This window comes from Haliaeetus albicilla, chromosome W, assembly GCF_947461875.1.
Source record: "Haliaeetus albicilla chromosome W, bHalAlb1.1, whole genome shotgun sequence".
NCBI classification, from domain to species: Eukaryota; Metazoa; Chordata; class Aves; order Accipitriformes; family Accipitridae; genus Haliaeetus; species Haliaeetus albicilla.
The window spans coordinates 38,546,875-38,563,048 of NC_091515.1; the positions used below are offsets into that span (position 1 = coordinate 38,546,875).

Here is a 16,174-nt window from a genome sequence, read left to right on the forward strand (position 1 = left end):
GTCCCTTCAAGAGGATCAGAAATGAGATCGGCCCATCTACTGCGCCCGGGGGACTGCTCACGGGAAACTGGAGCAGCAGTTTTCCAAGAAGAATCTTCTTTTCTGGTTGCTTTTTCTCGCAACTCCCATACCCGTGAATCCAAGACTGAGGTAGGTTTTCCATCCCACTTCCTCATGTCCTCTCCATGGTCACGCAGGTAAAACCACAGGTTAGCCCGTCGTGTGTACTTTCTCTCTCCTCTCTCTTGGGCAGAGGAACGCTTACTCCCAATAACTGCAATGCGGGCCTGTACAGGTGAGGAGGAGGACATATCTACTTTGAATTGCTGGAACTCTCGGGACAATTCCTCTACAGCTGAGACACAGGCCCGTAGGGAGGAAGAGAGACTTCCTTCATATTGCCGGAGTTGGACAGCCAATTCATCCACCGTTTGTCCATAGCCTTCTTTCCAGGACATTACTGCCAATGAGTTGGCATAGGTTGGTGGTGCACTTTGTAGAAACTTCCGCCACATCGGTTGTGTGCATTGGACTTCATCTGGATCTGTGGGTGACTGCGCATTTTCTGGATCATTATAAATCACCTCCAGCACGGCTAATTCCCTCAGGTACTGGATACCTCTCTCCATGGTGGTCCACTTGCCTTGGTGACATGTAACTTCATCCCTGAAAGGGTTATCTTTCCTTTACACCTAACAGAAGTCGCCTCCAGAGGCTGAGGACTTGTGTTTTTCTCCCAATCGCCTTGTCGATACCCCCTTCTCTAGACAGAGATCCCAACTGCTTGGCTTCCTTACCCTCTAATTCCACACTACTAGCCCCATTATCCCAGCATCGGAGCAGCCAGGTAACAATGTGCTCACCTGGGTGGCGGCTAAAATCTTTTCGCATGTCACGCAACTCACTCAGGGATAGAGATCGGGTAATTATTTCAGGTTCTGCCTCTTCCTCCTGTTCTCGCGATGACCCTGGTTCATCTTCATCTCTCACTGAGCGAACTGATTTCTTTGTGTGTTTCTTTTTCTGTACAGGGGCAACTGATACTGGCACAGGTTGGTTCTCTGGTTTAGTGGCAGTATCTGTCACCGGGGTAGGGGCAGCCATGGTACCTGTTGTCGTGGTAGGGGCGGCCACGGTGCATGTTGTCGGGGTTGGGGCAGCCACGGTGCATGTTGTCTTGTTTTCCATCTTTTCCCCCTTTTCCCCCTGGGGGTGCTGCATAGTATCAAGCAGGGTTTGGTAGATACCGGCCAGGGCCCAGCACAGTGTAGTGAGTTGTGTGTCTCTGGGATAGCCACAGCATTTTCCTTTCAAAAATTCTATCACTTCATGAGGGTTCTGCAGTTGTTCGGGAGTGAACTTCCAAGTCACTGGAGGTGAGAAGTTCTCTAGATACCTGCCCACATCCTCCCACACGCCGTGCCACCCATGAATATCCAGCTTTGGGACAGATCTCTGGGTGGTACTCTTAAAGAGCCTCTTTGTAGCCCTAGACAAGACCTGAAACATAGTCAGGAGGCATAGCACTAACAGCACACAGGCTTGCGCATCCCAAGGATATTCAAAATTCTCGAAAACTGTTGTAATTAGTTGGAAAGAGAAAAGGGAGGGGAACGGATGGGGGGAAGTATCCCCCCCTGACTTCCCCATGGGTTGGGTGTAATTACCAATAAAATCTGACAGAAGGTGCCCAAAGTCTGGAAATGATATCACTGCCTCATACAGATAACAGCTTAACCTCATGACCAGTGATGTAATCATTTCACAAGTCGACATTGCCCAGTACAGCAAAATGATAATCCCAATCACTCTCCCAGAGATGAGATACGCAACTACAGGCAATACATAAAGCATATAAGAACTTACAAAACGCCACCATGTAAACAGCTGAATCAACATTGTGACTAACATCTATTTATCTAGTATAAGAAATGCGTATGACAAATTTGTTTCAACACGCTCTGGCCAGATCTGTCGTTATCTCAACCCTTCGTGCCCCTGTTCAGGCGCCAAAAAGGACTGTCGTGGTTTCAGCCCAGCCGGTAACAAAGGACCACGCGGCCGCTCGCTCACTCCTCCCGCCCCCCTCCGGTGGGATGGGGGGAAGACGGAGGAGAGGAAAAAAAAAACCAAACCTGGAACCTCGAGGGTTGAGATAAAGGCAGTTTACTGGAACAACACAAAGAAATTGCAACAACAACAACGGTACTAATGAAAAAGTATACAAAAAGAGTGATGCACAGTGCAACTGCTCACCACCCGGGACCCGACGCTCTGCCACTTCCCCCACCGAAAAGAAGAGCCCACCCCCCGGCCCGCTCCCCCTTTATATACTGAGCATGATGTCACATGGTATGGAATAGCTCCTTGGCCAGTTCAGGTCAGCTGCCCCGGCTATGCCCCCCACCTCCCAGGTTCCTGTAAAAAATTAACTCTATCCCAGCTGAACCCAGGACACAAACTTTAGAGAAAATTTTAAGATTTCATTTTACCCAGGGAGGTAAAGTTATTACAATATGTGGGCAATCTATTAATAACGGGAGAAACTGAAGAAGGAACCCGAGAAACGACTATTAAATTGTTAAACCCCCACAAACTAAAAAGGAAATTCGACAAATATTGGGATTACTAAGATATTGTAGACCATGGCTTGAAAGCTACAGTGAAAAGGTAAAATTAAAAGCTAACTAATAATCAACTTAAATGGTCTGCAGAAGATGATCAGAAATTTGAGAAAATAAAAAGGGCATTAATACAGACACCTGTATTAAGCCTCACAGATCTAAAAAAAAAAAAAAAACCCAACCTTTTTTATCTCTTTATGAATAGTCCTTGCTCAAGACTGGACAAGAATTAAGAAACCCGTGGAGTATTGTTCTAAATTACTTAATCCAATAAGTAGAGAATGGCCTATTTGTCTCCAAGCTTTGGTCACTACGGCGTTATTAATAGAGGAAGTTAGAAAGATTGCCTTTAGTACCCCTTTAAAAGTGTATACTCCACATAATGTCAGAAGTATTTACAACAGAAAGTGGAAAAATGGCTAACAGATAGCCGGATCCTAAAATATGAAACAATATTGATTGACTCCCCTAATTTAGAACTGAGGGCAACCTCTGCTCAGAGTCCAGCACATTTTTTGTTTGGAAAACCATCGGAGAAATTACAACATAACTGCTTAGAGGTAATTGAGACCCAGACTAAGGTGAGACCGGATTTAAGAGATACCGAATTAGAAAAGGGAGAGACACTGTTTGTGGATGGCTCCTTCCGAATAGTGGAAAGAAGAAAAAAATCAGGATATACAATAATTAATAAGGACTTAAAACCTGTGGAATCAGAACCTCTAAGCCCATCATGGTCAGCTCAAGCTTGTGAGCTGTATGCCCTATATAGGGCCCTGGAATTATTAAAGGAAAAAAATAGGACTATATTTACAGATTACAAAAAAAAAAAAAAGTAGTAGTTCACACTTTTGGAAAAATTTGGAAAGAAAAAGGTTTAATTAATACTCAAGGGAAGAATCTTATACATCAGGAATTAATAACAAAAATTTTAAGAACATTAAGAGAACCAAAGGAGATAACAGTGATACATATAAGAGGACATCAAAAGACATTAAATTACCGAATCAGAGAGAATAATTTGTCAGATAGAGAGGCCCAGGAAACAGCCCTGAGGACTCAGGTCACTAAAATTAACATAGTAATTTTCTTTGTGTTCCTATATAATAGTTCTAAGGAGAAAATATGTTGCTCTGCTGTAAAGCCTCTGTGCCAAGGAATCGTGTTTTGCCTCTGAATATTTAAGGTTGCCAATAAACTATTCTTGTTGGCAAGTTAATAAGAATATAAACACTATACAGTCCTGTGTTAATACTTAATTGTGTTTATGGACAAAATTAAAAGACTTTACTAGCTATCTGAAAAGTAATACTCATTTCAAATTGTTAAAAAAAATATATAACTATTTCAAACTATTTACTTGCTTCTTATTTGATTTGGAAAAGGACTGTAAGCGATTAAGGTAAAAACCAATTCGTATGGCTGTTATATGTTGTCTCACAGGTATTTATAACAGCATCTTTTTCAAATGTTAACTTTGGTAGTTGTTGTTGTACATATTTTGAAAATATTTCATTAAATCTATTAACTTAAAAAGAACAAATGAAAATTTATATATACACAAGGCTGCTTAACTTGTCAATAATGAATGTGAGACAGTATCTATTGAAGAGTTACTTATGGGATATGACATATAGAATGCTAATATGCAGAGATATACTAAACCCTAGTAACATTCATAACATTTTAAAAATCAATCGACAAGCAGCCACAGGAAGGAGAAAAACGGCTTACAGACCTTTTGAGAAAATACAAGTTGATTTCACTGAATTACCCAAGGCAGGCAGGATAAAATATTTATTGGTAATAGTAGATCATTTAACACAATGGGTAGAAGCTCACCCTGTAGCACGAGCTACTGCACAGATGGTGGTAAAAACTTTATTAGAACACCTGATACCCAGATAGGGGATAATCCAGTACATTGACTCTGATCAGGACACACACTTTACACCTAAAATAATAAAATTATTATGTCAATCATTAGGCATTCAGTGGGAATATCACACCCCATGGCATCCACAAAGCTCGGGGAAAGTAGAAAGAATGAATCAAACAATCAAACAACAACTGACTAAATTGATGATTGAAACACAGATGCCCTGGACAAAATGCTTACGATTGGCACTTTTAAATATAAGAACTAAACCACACAGTGAGACTGGATTATCGCCATATGAAATGTTATATGACATGCCTTATTTTCAAGGAATGCCTCTGGGGAATAACGTGGTTGAAGATCATAATATCCAGAAATATATAATTACTATTGGAAAAAGATTAAAAGAGTTAAGAGAAATTGGGGTGATGGCCCAAACACCACCTTTAGGATTTACAATTCATCAGCTGGAACCAGGAGATAAAGTTCTTATAAAAACATGGAAAGAGGGAAATTTACATCCCCTTTGGGAAGGACCTTTTCTTGTTTTATTAACTACAGAAACGGCCATAAGGACTGCTGAAACAGGGTGGACACATGCGTCACAAGTGAAAGGTCCAGTGAAGGAGTGAAAAGTCACATCTGAGCCTGGAGAAACTAAGCTAACCATCAGAAGAACATAGAGAAATTTGAGCCCAAAAACATAAGCTAAGTTGCTGTGAAAATTTCATTGAAGTTACTCCCATGCTGTTTATTTCTAAGAGCTAAGTGTTCTAGGTGTCTTAAATACATAATTTCCTCGATGGGGAAACATTATACCTGTTTAGAGTTCTTGTATATTGTTTAGAGTTCTTGTGTATTTACTATAGAACCACCACTCCTTAAGATTAAAGAAGAGGGCAAGACCGGATAGGGAACTGGTGGTGCGGCTAATAAGGTCTGCCAAGGGCTGCAACCCCTTTGGGCTGTGACCACCGACCACTATGGCTCTTACTGGACCTCTTCTAGTCCTACTTGGGAATGTTCATTTTAGAGATTATGTAAAGATGAAGAGAAGTATCTGATGGTTTTACGGACTATAAAAACATGATGGAAAAAAATGTTGGTGTGACTTCCACAAATGGAGACTTGAAAGGATTTATAGATCAGAACCAGAGTCCAACAAAAGGGAATATTTCAATAATCACATTACCAATCAATGTAAATGTTAGACCCCAAATGATCATAAACACATCACAAAGACTGACCAATTCAGGGAGTGTTCTGATTGGGAGTCCATATAACCCGGCTCCAACAACGGTCACCCAGACACACATAACAGAAGCTTCTGGCTGGGTCCAAGGGGACAGAAAGTGGACTCGAGAATTCATAAAATCAGATTTTTCAGAAAGTAAGAAAAACAAAAAAGGAGATAAAATCATTGATGAGCTGGTATCAGAATTCACAAATTCTAACAACCACCTAGCTACAGATTCACAGACTTATAATCAGAAACGGAGAGTTTACGACACCCTTAATATCCTGATAGCAATAAACATAATTTCAAAAGAGAATAAGAAAATCAGATGGATTGGCCTTCCTACAAACCCAGTTCAGGAATGTCAGAATCTAGAGATAGAAAAACAGAAACGGGTTGAAAGGATAAAACAGAAACAAGCCCAACTACAGGAACTGCTGCTGCAACAAATAGCATTAAAAAACTTGATACAAAGAAATCAACAAAATGATGTTTGTGGGGAATTTAATCTTAATAATTCTTGTTTAAAAAATTGATGTTTAATACCTTGTTTTATAGTTATATTGAAAGTACTTGAGGGATTGTTAATTATTCCATGTTTAATATCTTGTTTTACAAATACATTCAGTTATACAAGGAATACCAGAATCAGGGAAAAAACCAACTCATTCTCTAATGATAATAAAAACAAAAGAAGATCCGAAATTGAAACCAATTCGATAAGTATTGACACTATTAGAAAAGAAAACACAAATCAATGCCAAAAAAAAAAGGGGGATTGTGAAATATGTTCATCTGATTCGTGTCAATATAAACAATGCTAGGGCCGCATAATAAAATGTGTCCCTCACTATCTATGTAATCTTTAACCATTTTGTCGATCCTTGTATAACTGCAGGCCGGGAGGAGACAGATGATATGTACATAGTTCGTTCTTTTTTTGCCAACCCAAAACCGGTTTTGTTGTTAACTACACAGTGTTCCTGGAGGAGAACTGAGGCATTTGGATGTGTGTTTGGCCTCAGGGATTGCAGTGCTTGGGATCTTGATGGGCCATTTGTTGTATGCATTTGTTGAGGGGGAGGTGTCTGTTGTGAACTTGTTTGAGTTCTGATGATCGCAGCTGGTGCTGTGCAAGGTGTCGCCTGTTACACAGGATGTCTGCTGTCTGGCGCGAACAGTGGGGAGCCTGGTCAGAGATAAGTTTCTAAGCACCCACACAGCCAGGAGATGGAGAAGAACACGCCTAATATGAATATGTAATGAACGCTAGACTATAAAAGAAGCTGTCTTGTTTTTCACGGCGCGGGTCTTGGTAGAGCAGAAGCTCCCGGCATGTCCAGCGCTGTTTGCTTGCCTTTATTCATTTAATAAATTGTTAATTTTGTTTAGAATCCTGTTTGGGACTAAATTCATTTATAACAATGTGTCATCCATAGTGATAAGATGTAACTCCTTAGAAATTTCCCAAATCTTTCCAATATCTGTCTCTACTTGCTGTCTTTCATTTAAATAAGCACAACAGCTTTGATTTATAACTACGCACACCTCCCCTTCCTTTGCGGTTAACATATCTAATGCAAGGCGATTTTGTATCGTTATCTTTGCCAAGGAATTAATTTCAGCTTGTAATTTTCCTAGAGTGTCAGCAGTAGTATTGGCTAAAATCTCGACCACCGCTGATACATTGACTATTGCTTTTTCCAATTCAGAGACTCCAAGCATTGGGAAAAGCCATCGTACCACACTGTGGAATGTGGTGCCTCGTTCTATAAGAGGGTTAGAGGTTCTTTTAGTCCTTGTGTGGTGCCATGGGGATCGGAATATTCCCTGTAATTTTCCTAAGATAGGGAGTGTTTGTGGGATTATTATGAGACGGGGAACCAAAGAAACCTTAGCAGATATAGTAGATATATGAATGTGGATAAGAATTGTTTAATAATTATCTAGCTTATAATGAAGTTAAAGAAGTTTCAGTAGAGGTAGACATGGCCCAAGGGGATGAGAAGTGATGTTTAATGCTTGCATTGTTGAGGCTGGCTGGGACAGGAGATAGTCCCTGATAAGAAGCAGCAGTCGACCCCAAGAACCAGCCAAGACCGGCCTTGTGATTTGGACAAATGCCAAGGGACAACTGAGTCTGCCAGGGACAGAAGGTTAAGAGTTCACCATGAAGAAGACATACAGCCTTCATCTTCACGACCACCAGACGACCACCATAAGGAGGCACTGCACAAGCGCAGTTGAGAGGAGACTATAGAAATGACTTCCTAGAGCTAATTTTAATATGAAGCGGGGATAGGTAATGCCTATGTATAGGCGTATTGTGAAACTCTATGTATATGTAACACTTGACTGTATAAATATAAAGTGAACTGCCAAATCAGGCGCGCACAACTGGTGGGACTACCCCCCGTGCTGCCCAGCGCTGAATGAACATACCTACTTTACAATCTCACCGATTGTGGAGTCTGTTTTCCACACGTCAATTATTCCCTCTGTGCATTCTCCCCACCAATCGATAGGTAAACTCTTATGTGCCTTCCCATTTGTACAAAGGTACCAACGTCCGTCAGGGAGATTACGATTGGACGGCTCCCGAGGAGGAGGAAGATAACAACTCCCTGTTAGATTTCCCCATCCTGTATTAGCTATCCCTGTAGAGTGTGATTCATTACATGAAAAGCAAGTTCCATTCAGTGTCCCAAGAAAACTAGAACTGTTGGCATAATGGGGGCGCATCATTACAGGGTCTCCCCCTCTGCCTCTTTCCATGTCTTTTAATCTCCAAGACCAATTGTATCATTCATTATCATATGGGTCTCTGCTATCCAGATCAAGTTTATACTTCACTATAGTTCTGGAACCATTTCCATATAAACAAGTTTAGTTGGCAGTTCTATTCAATAGTGTTTTAGTGCTGTTTGTTCTGAGGGGGACACCAATAAACGGGAAGGTTTCTCCTTGTCTGGGTATTAAGGTACACATCCAACAGCTTGATACATTAATATCCTTTGCTAGCTCCTGGTTATATCTGACAAACAGGTTTTCATCCCACGCCTTACACAGAGTCCCCACAACTCCCCATATTACCGCGTAAAAACTAAATGTCCATCGGGTTTTGTGGTGACTTTCCATGGAGTTTTGGGTGTCTTTTTCACTCTGGTGTGATGAATCCAAGCGTTCTGTTCCTTGATTCTGATTGCAGTAAAGGAGGTGAGTAGTACTTGGAACGGTCCTTCCCACTGTGGCTCCAGGGTTTTTTCTGTAAGACACTTTACATATACATAATCCCCAGGTTGTATATTATGTACAGGTCCATCTAAACCTCTCCCTCGAGTCCCAGCCACATGCTTCCTGATTTTATTGAGCTGCTTACTCAATGCTACCATGTAAGAGGTCACAATTTCGTCTCCAGCTTGCACAGACACCCCTTTCTGTATTTCATAGGGTCTTCCATATAACATTTCAAAGGGGCTCAGTCCTTCCCTCACCCTTAGTCTTGTTCATATATGCAGAAGGGCTAAAGGGAGAGACTGAGGCCATGTCAAATTTGCTTCTTGTCCTAATTTCACAATTTGCTGTTTGATTAAGTGGTTCATTTTTTCCACTTGACCACTTGACTGGGGGTGATATGGAGTATGAAGTTGCCAATCTATACCCAAATGGTGGCTAATTTGTTGTACTATTCTTGAGACAAAATGTGGTCCTCTGTCAGAGGACGTGGTTGCTGGAACCCCGAAACGTGGTATTATTTCTTGCACTAATATTTTAGTTACCTCCCGAGCTTTAGCTGTTCTTGTTGGGAATGCTTCTGGCCAACCTGAAAAGGTATCAGTTAATACCAATAAATATCGATACCCCCCCTTTTCTTGGAAGTTCTGTAAAATCAATTTGCCATTGTTGTCCAGGCCCATTGCCTTTTCCAATCTGGCCCATTTATAGTTTGGGGGTATTCTTAGGATTAGTCTGAAGACAAAGATCGCATTGTTGAGTCACTTGTCTTACTGTGGTATATAAATTTCTAGCCACAATTTCTCTTATTAAATGTTTATACAGAGCCTCTGTTCCCCAATGTCTTTTCCTATGTTCCTCCTGTATCAAATGCCATAATAAGCAAGAGGGAACGATTAGTTTTCCCTGTGGGGTATGAGCCCACCCCTCTTCATTATATGACCCTTCTAAATCTGTAATAAGCTTCTGATCTTCCCTGGTATATTCTGGCTTACCTTCTAGGGAAATCTGCCTATCAGGAATTAAGGCCCCTTCTGTTTTTACCTTTGTTTTGGCCATTTTTTTTGCCTCTCTGTCCGCCAGATCATTCCCTTTTTCCAGATCTGAGCTCACTTTCTGGTGTGCCTTAATATGCATAATTGCTACTTTCTTAGGGAGCTGGACAGCTTCCAGTAACTTCAGAATTTCTTCTGCATGTTTGATATTTTTCCCTTGAGAACTCAATAGTCCTCTCTCCTTCCAAATTGCTCCATGTGCGTGTACAACTCCAAAGGCATATTTTGAGTCTGTATAAATGTTCACAACTTTGCCCTGGGCCAATTCCAGGGCGCGGGTTAGAGCAATTATTTCTGCCTTCTGTGCGGAGGTGTTCATGGGCAAAGCCCCTGATTCTATTACCTCTTGACTGGTGGTGATGGCGTATCCCGCATGTCGATTACCATTTAGGACGTAACTGCTTCCGTCTGTGAACCAAGTTTCCCCGTTTTCCATGGGGCTGTCTTTCAGGTCTGGGCAGCTGGCGTATGTTGCTTCGATGGTTTCCAAACAGTCGTGATGTACCGGTTCTCCTGTGTTCCCGCTGAGAAAAGAAGCTGGGTTGACAATGTTAGTGACTATAATCTCCATGTCATCCTGCTCTACCAATATAGCTTGATATCTCAGGAATCTTTGTGGAGAGATCCAATGTCCACCCTTTGCTTCCAGTACTGCTGATACTGTGTGAGACACCAAAACAGTCATTTTCTGGCCTAGAGTAAACTTTCGGGCTTCCTGTATGTTTAGTATCACAGCTGCAACCGCCCGCAGGCATCCAGGCCAACCTTTTGCAGTTGTGTCTAACTGCTTAGAGAGGTAGGCAACTGCCCGTCGATATGGACCCAGGTTTTGTGCTAATATTCCCAGGGCAATGCCCTGCTTCTCGTGGGAGTGAAGAAGAAACGGCTTACTCACATCTGGGAGTCCTAAGGCCGGGGCTGACATCAAAGCCTTTTTCAGTAGCTCAAAGGCTCGTTCGGTCTCCTTATTCCACTCAAGGTGTTTCTGCTCAGTGGCTGTCAGCGCATACAGTGGTTTAACAAGCAATCCATAATTATAGATCCACAATCGGCACCACCCCGTCATTCCCAGGAAAGTCCGTAACTCTTTTACTGTCTGAGGTCTCTGAGGTTGGCATATTGCCTCTTTACGGGCCTGTCCAAAAGTTGTTTGTCCCACACTAATTTCATGGCCCAAATAATTCACTTTGCATTGCATTACCTGTGCCCCCTTTTTGTATACCCGGTACCCTTGAAGTCCCAGGAAATTCAACAGAATCACCGTCCATATTATACAATCTTTCTCTGTCTTGGTGGTGATCAGGATATCATCCACATACTGCAACAGCTTTCCCTCCTCAGACGGGGTTTCCCAGGATTCTAAGTCTTTTGCAAGCTGATTGCCAAAAATGGTAGGACTATTCTTAAATCTTTGTGGCAACACCGTCCAAGTGAGCTGGGTCTTTCGACCATTCTTGGGGTTTTCCCATTCAAATGCAAATAATTTTTGGCTGGCTTCATGGAGAGGGAGGCAAAAGAAAGCATCCTTCAAATCTAAAACAGTAAACCAAGTTAATTCAGGTGTTAATACGGTCAACAGGGTATATGGGTTCGCCACTACCGGGTAAAGATCTTCAGTTATCTTATTCACCGCCCGTAAGTCTTGGACCACCCGATATGACCCATCGGGCTTCCGAACAGGTAATATAGGGGTATTGAATTCAGACTCACACTCTTTTAATAATCCCAACTGCAAAAATTTTTCTATCACTGGCCGGATTCCTTCTCTGTCTTCCTTCTTTTGGGGATATTGTTTAATTCTTACTGGCTTTCGGCCTTCCTTGATCCTAACTTCAACAGGTGGAGCACTTTTTGCTCTTCCAGGTGCATCGGTAGCCCATACCCCTGGGTACACTTGGTTTAAGATGTCCTCGTTAATGTTTCCTTCTAGGGGGAGACTGGTTAAGGTTAGGCTCAATATTTGAATATATTGCTGATCTTTTACCTCCAGAGTAATTTCTCCCTTTTTGAATACAATTTTTGCTCCCAATTGTTCCAACAAGCCCCTTCCCAGAAGTGCCTTTGGGGAGTTGGGCATATATAAAAATTTATGAATGCCCCACTGTTTTCCTAATTTATATTCTAAAGGTTTACAAAAATATGCCTTTTCATTTTGACCAGTTGCTCCTTTCACCATGACATAATCATCTCCCAGGGGCATCAAAGCTTGGTTCAGAACCGAGTATGTTGCCCCTGTATCTACCAAAAATTCTATTTCTTGTTGTGTTTTCCCTAGCTTAATTATAACCAGTGGATCCACTAGGGTAGATTCCCCAGGTTCCCGTCAGTCTCCCTTCACATAGGCTACTGTTCTTCCTGTTTGAGCCCTCTGATCTTCCTTCTTGTTCCTTGGGCATTCCTTTTTCCAATGACCAAATTTCTTACACAAAGCACATTGATCCTTGCCCAGTCGGGGCAAGTCTCGTCTAGGCCCTCTTCCTTTCTTCCTGGATAACAGCCATTAATTTTCTTTGCCCCTGCCTATATCCTTCTTCTCTGTTACTAAATACTCTCCATGCTTCATCCAACAATATTTCTAAATTCCTACTCTCTGTAGGGCGTAATTTTTGAAGTTTGCACCTTATATCCCCTGTAGACTGACCCAAAACCAGGGAGACCAATTGTTGTATTCCTACCTCTGACCCAGGATCCAGCGGTGTGTTGTGGCGCATTGCATCCCTCAGTCGATCCAGGAATTCAGATGGAGACTCGGAAGGACACTGTTTGACTGCATATAAAGCTGACCAATTTATAGTTTTGGGGATTGCCCTCTCCATTCCTTTTGTAATCCACTCCTGATACCCCTGCAATCTTTCCATATGTGCAGATCTATTAACATCCCACTTTGGGTCTTGGAGAGGGAAATATTCCTTAATGTCCCCTCCTGTGATCTTATAATGATCTTCAGCTAAGTTCCCTGCTGTTTTTAAAATCAGCTGTTTCTCTGTCTCAGTCATATATTCCAATAATAGCTGTATATCCTTCCAATCAGGGTTATGCTGTTTCACAATAAATTGGAAATGCTTAGTTACACTTACCGGATCACTCCTATAATCTTTTGCAACCTTTTTCCATTCCCCTAGGTCAGCAGTAGAAAAGGGTACTTTGATTAACATCGTCCCACCATCCGGCCTCACCGCCTCTTGGAGAGGTGCTTGTAAAGCTGTTGAGGTAGTTTTCTTCCTAGTACGGGAAGATACAGGGCTGTCCGGGGGGGGTTGGAGTTCTATCCGAGTCTGCATCCTGTTCCTGTGGTCGAGGGGGAGGCTTAAACAAATCAGTTAGTTAGATCTTGTTCTGCTACCTGATGGATTTTATTTGTCTTTGTACATCTTTGTCCAATACTACATGCCGAACAAGACCGCCTCAGTTTACCTCTAAGCTCCTTGTTGTTTTCTCGTTCAACTGCGAGCATCATGGGGTCCTGTGGGGGGTACCATTCCACAGTCCCTTTGCCACTCCGGATGGTTTTGGAGGGTGAAAAACATGTCTGCATATGAACCCTAATCCCATTTTCCTTCTCTCCTTAAAAACAGCATTAGTTGTAATAGAGTATTATAATCTGTTGACCCATTAAGTGGCCACTTAGCATCACCTTCTAACTTATATAACGGCCACCATTGATTGCAATACTTAATAAGGTTCTTTTTATTTTCCGTACCTCTGGTCCCAACAATATCTTTCCAGTGGGCAATTACACAACCCAGAGGACTCTTCCTCAATATTCCCCCTTGATTGTTTCCCATTTTATAACTTCTCCTTTTAATAAGCTTCCATGCAAATCATCTCTTACACCTCTTTATAGTCTTCTCCCAGTTTTCCTCCCACACAGCCCGAATTTCCGGGATTAAATTTTCCTTTCCACACAGCAATTTCACTATTTCAGCTACCTTTCCAACCACAAACAATCTCAACTCTATATGTAGCCCGTCCCCTCTTATCGCAGGGAGTCCAAACCCGACACTCAGGGCATTCAATATCCCCTCCACAATCTATTTGCAACCTCTGTTTACACCACACACATTCCAGGACATATGAGGGCATACACTGGATGTATGCCTGGATGTAAAGGACACCATTCAAATACCCACATTTATGCGATGCACCATACAGGGACTTTCTTATACCAACGCCACAAAATGATTAAGATAATCAAACTCAAACTTACAATTACAACACTAACATATAAATTCAAGTTCCAAATCATCAGTGAGTCACACTTCGTTTGTCTCCGGCCGTACCCCTTGTGGAGTTACGAAACTGCAGATCAGAACTCCACACACATTCTGCAGCTGAGCTGTGTCTCTTTTACTCAAACATTCAATCCACAGTTTTAGACATTTACACATTAACAAGCATATATACACATATAAATCTCAACATAACATTTTCACATACACAAAATCTTTAAATTTCCAAACATTCACCTCATACAATCATCGCTCCAGTTGACAACCTTCAGCAGCTGCAAAAATAAACCAAGTGCAATTGCGAGGGGGTCCGCTTACCCCAAAAATGTACCAAGCGCAATTGCGAGGGGGTGCGCTTACCCTTCTCCTGCCTCTTATATACCAGTTATCGACAGGTCTGTCCTGGCTCCCGATACTGGGATGCAGCAGTCACCCCGGATTTGCTCGATCTACCCCCAAGATCGCTAGCGGCCGCTCTATCGGTCAGCAAATCCCCCCTTGTTACCATACAGGGTACCCTCCTCCCATTCGGGGACTACGCTGCACTCCAGATGTCTCTGCGCGATTTACCAGCTGCCACGGCCCGTACTTTTACAGGCTCCCCTTGTGACACATACCATTTGGTCCGCGGCTTCAGGAGGTTGTTGTCTGCTCCCGCGGTGAGCGGCTGGCAGCGGAGGCTCCTCCGAGGAAAGTGCTCGGGGCGCGCCGAGGGGCGTCCGCTCCGCAGTCGGTCCCGCAGCCAAGCAGAGAGTCTCCTGCCTGGCTCGCCAAACTGACGTGCAGAAAACAGACTCCACAATCAGTGAGACTGTAAAGTAGGTATGTTCATTCAGCGCTGGGAAGCACGGGGGGTAGTCCCACCAAAGTCGTGCGTGCCTGATTTGGCAGTTCACTTCAAATTTATACAGTCAAGTGTTACATATACATAGAGTTTCGCAGTACGCCTATACATAGGTATGATCTATCCCCGCTTCATATTAAAATTAGTTCCAAGAAGTCACAAGGCCACTCTTGGCTGGTTCTTGGGGTCCACTGCTGCTTCTTATCAGGGACTATCTCCTGCCCCAGCCAGCCTCAACAATGCAAGCGTTAAGCATCACTTCTCATCCCCTTGGTCCATGTCTACCTCTACTGAAATTTCTTTAACTTCACTATAAGCTAGATAATTATTAAACAGTTCCTATCTACATCCATATATCTACTATATCTACTAAGGTTTCTTTGGCTCCCCATTTCACCACGACAGTCCTAAACTGAAATAGGGTAGATTTAGATTAGATATAAGGAAGAAGTTCTTTATTATGAGGGTGGTGAGACACTGGAACAGGTTGCCCAGAGAAGTTGTGGATGACTGTGGTGGGTTGACCCTGGCTGGATGCCAGGTGCCCACCAAAGCCACTCTATCACTCCCCCTCCTCAGCTGAACAGGGGAGAGAAAATATAACAAAAGGCTCATGGGTCAAGATAAGGACAGTTTAATAAAGTGAAAGCAAAGGTCGCGCACAAAAGCAAAGAAAAACAAATGATGTTATTCTCTACTTCCCATCAGCAGGCGATGTCTAGCCACTTCCTGGGAAGCAGGGCTTCAGTATGCGTAGTGGTTGCTCCGGAAGACAAAAATGCCCCCCTTCAGTCTCCCTTTACTTAGCTTTTATAGCTGAGCTGACATCATATGGTATGGAATATCAGTTTGGTTAGTTTGGGTCAGCTGTCCTGGCTATGTCCCCTCCCAAGATTTTGCCCAGCCCCAGCCTGCCGTTGAGGGGGGGAAATGTTGGAGAGACAGCCTTGATGCTGTGCCAGCACTGCTCAGCAGTAGCCAAAACACTGGTGTGTTATCGACACCTTTCTAGCTATCAATGCAGAGCACAGCACTACGAGGGCTGCTATGGGGAGAATTAACTCCATCTCAG

General features: G+C 42.7%; 2 long non-coding RNA genes and 1 pseudogene across 2 annotated transcripts; 2 read left to right on the forward strand and 1 right to left on the reverse strand.

Moving 5' to 3' along the window:
* Positions 1-2,463: 2,463 nt before the first annotated feature.
* LOC138683355 (uncharacterized) lies at positions 2,464-4,503 on the forward strand. The gene is made up of 2 exons (XR_011322929.1): positions 2,464-3,205; positions 3,300-4,503. It is a non-coding gene; the product is annotated as an uncharacterized lncRNA (long non-coding RNA).
* Positions 4,504-5,592: 1,089 nt separating this feature from the next.
* On the forward strand, positions 5,593-6,276 carry LOC138683418 (transcription factor Dp-2 pseudogene; annotated as a pseudogene).
* Positions 6,277-10,379: 4,103 nt separating this feature from the next.
* On the reverse strand, positions 10,380-14,995 carry LOC138683489 (uncharacterized). Its single transcript, XR_011323004.1, has 4 exons — positions 14,876-14,995; positions 11,291-11,562; positions 10,925-11,025; positions 10,380-10,566 (listed from the first exon to the last, which is right to left on the reverse strand). It is a non-coding gene; the product is annotated as an uncharacterized lncRNA (long non-coding RNA).
* Positions 14,996-16,174: the final 1,179 nt, after the last annotated feature.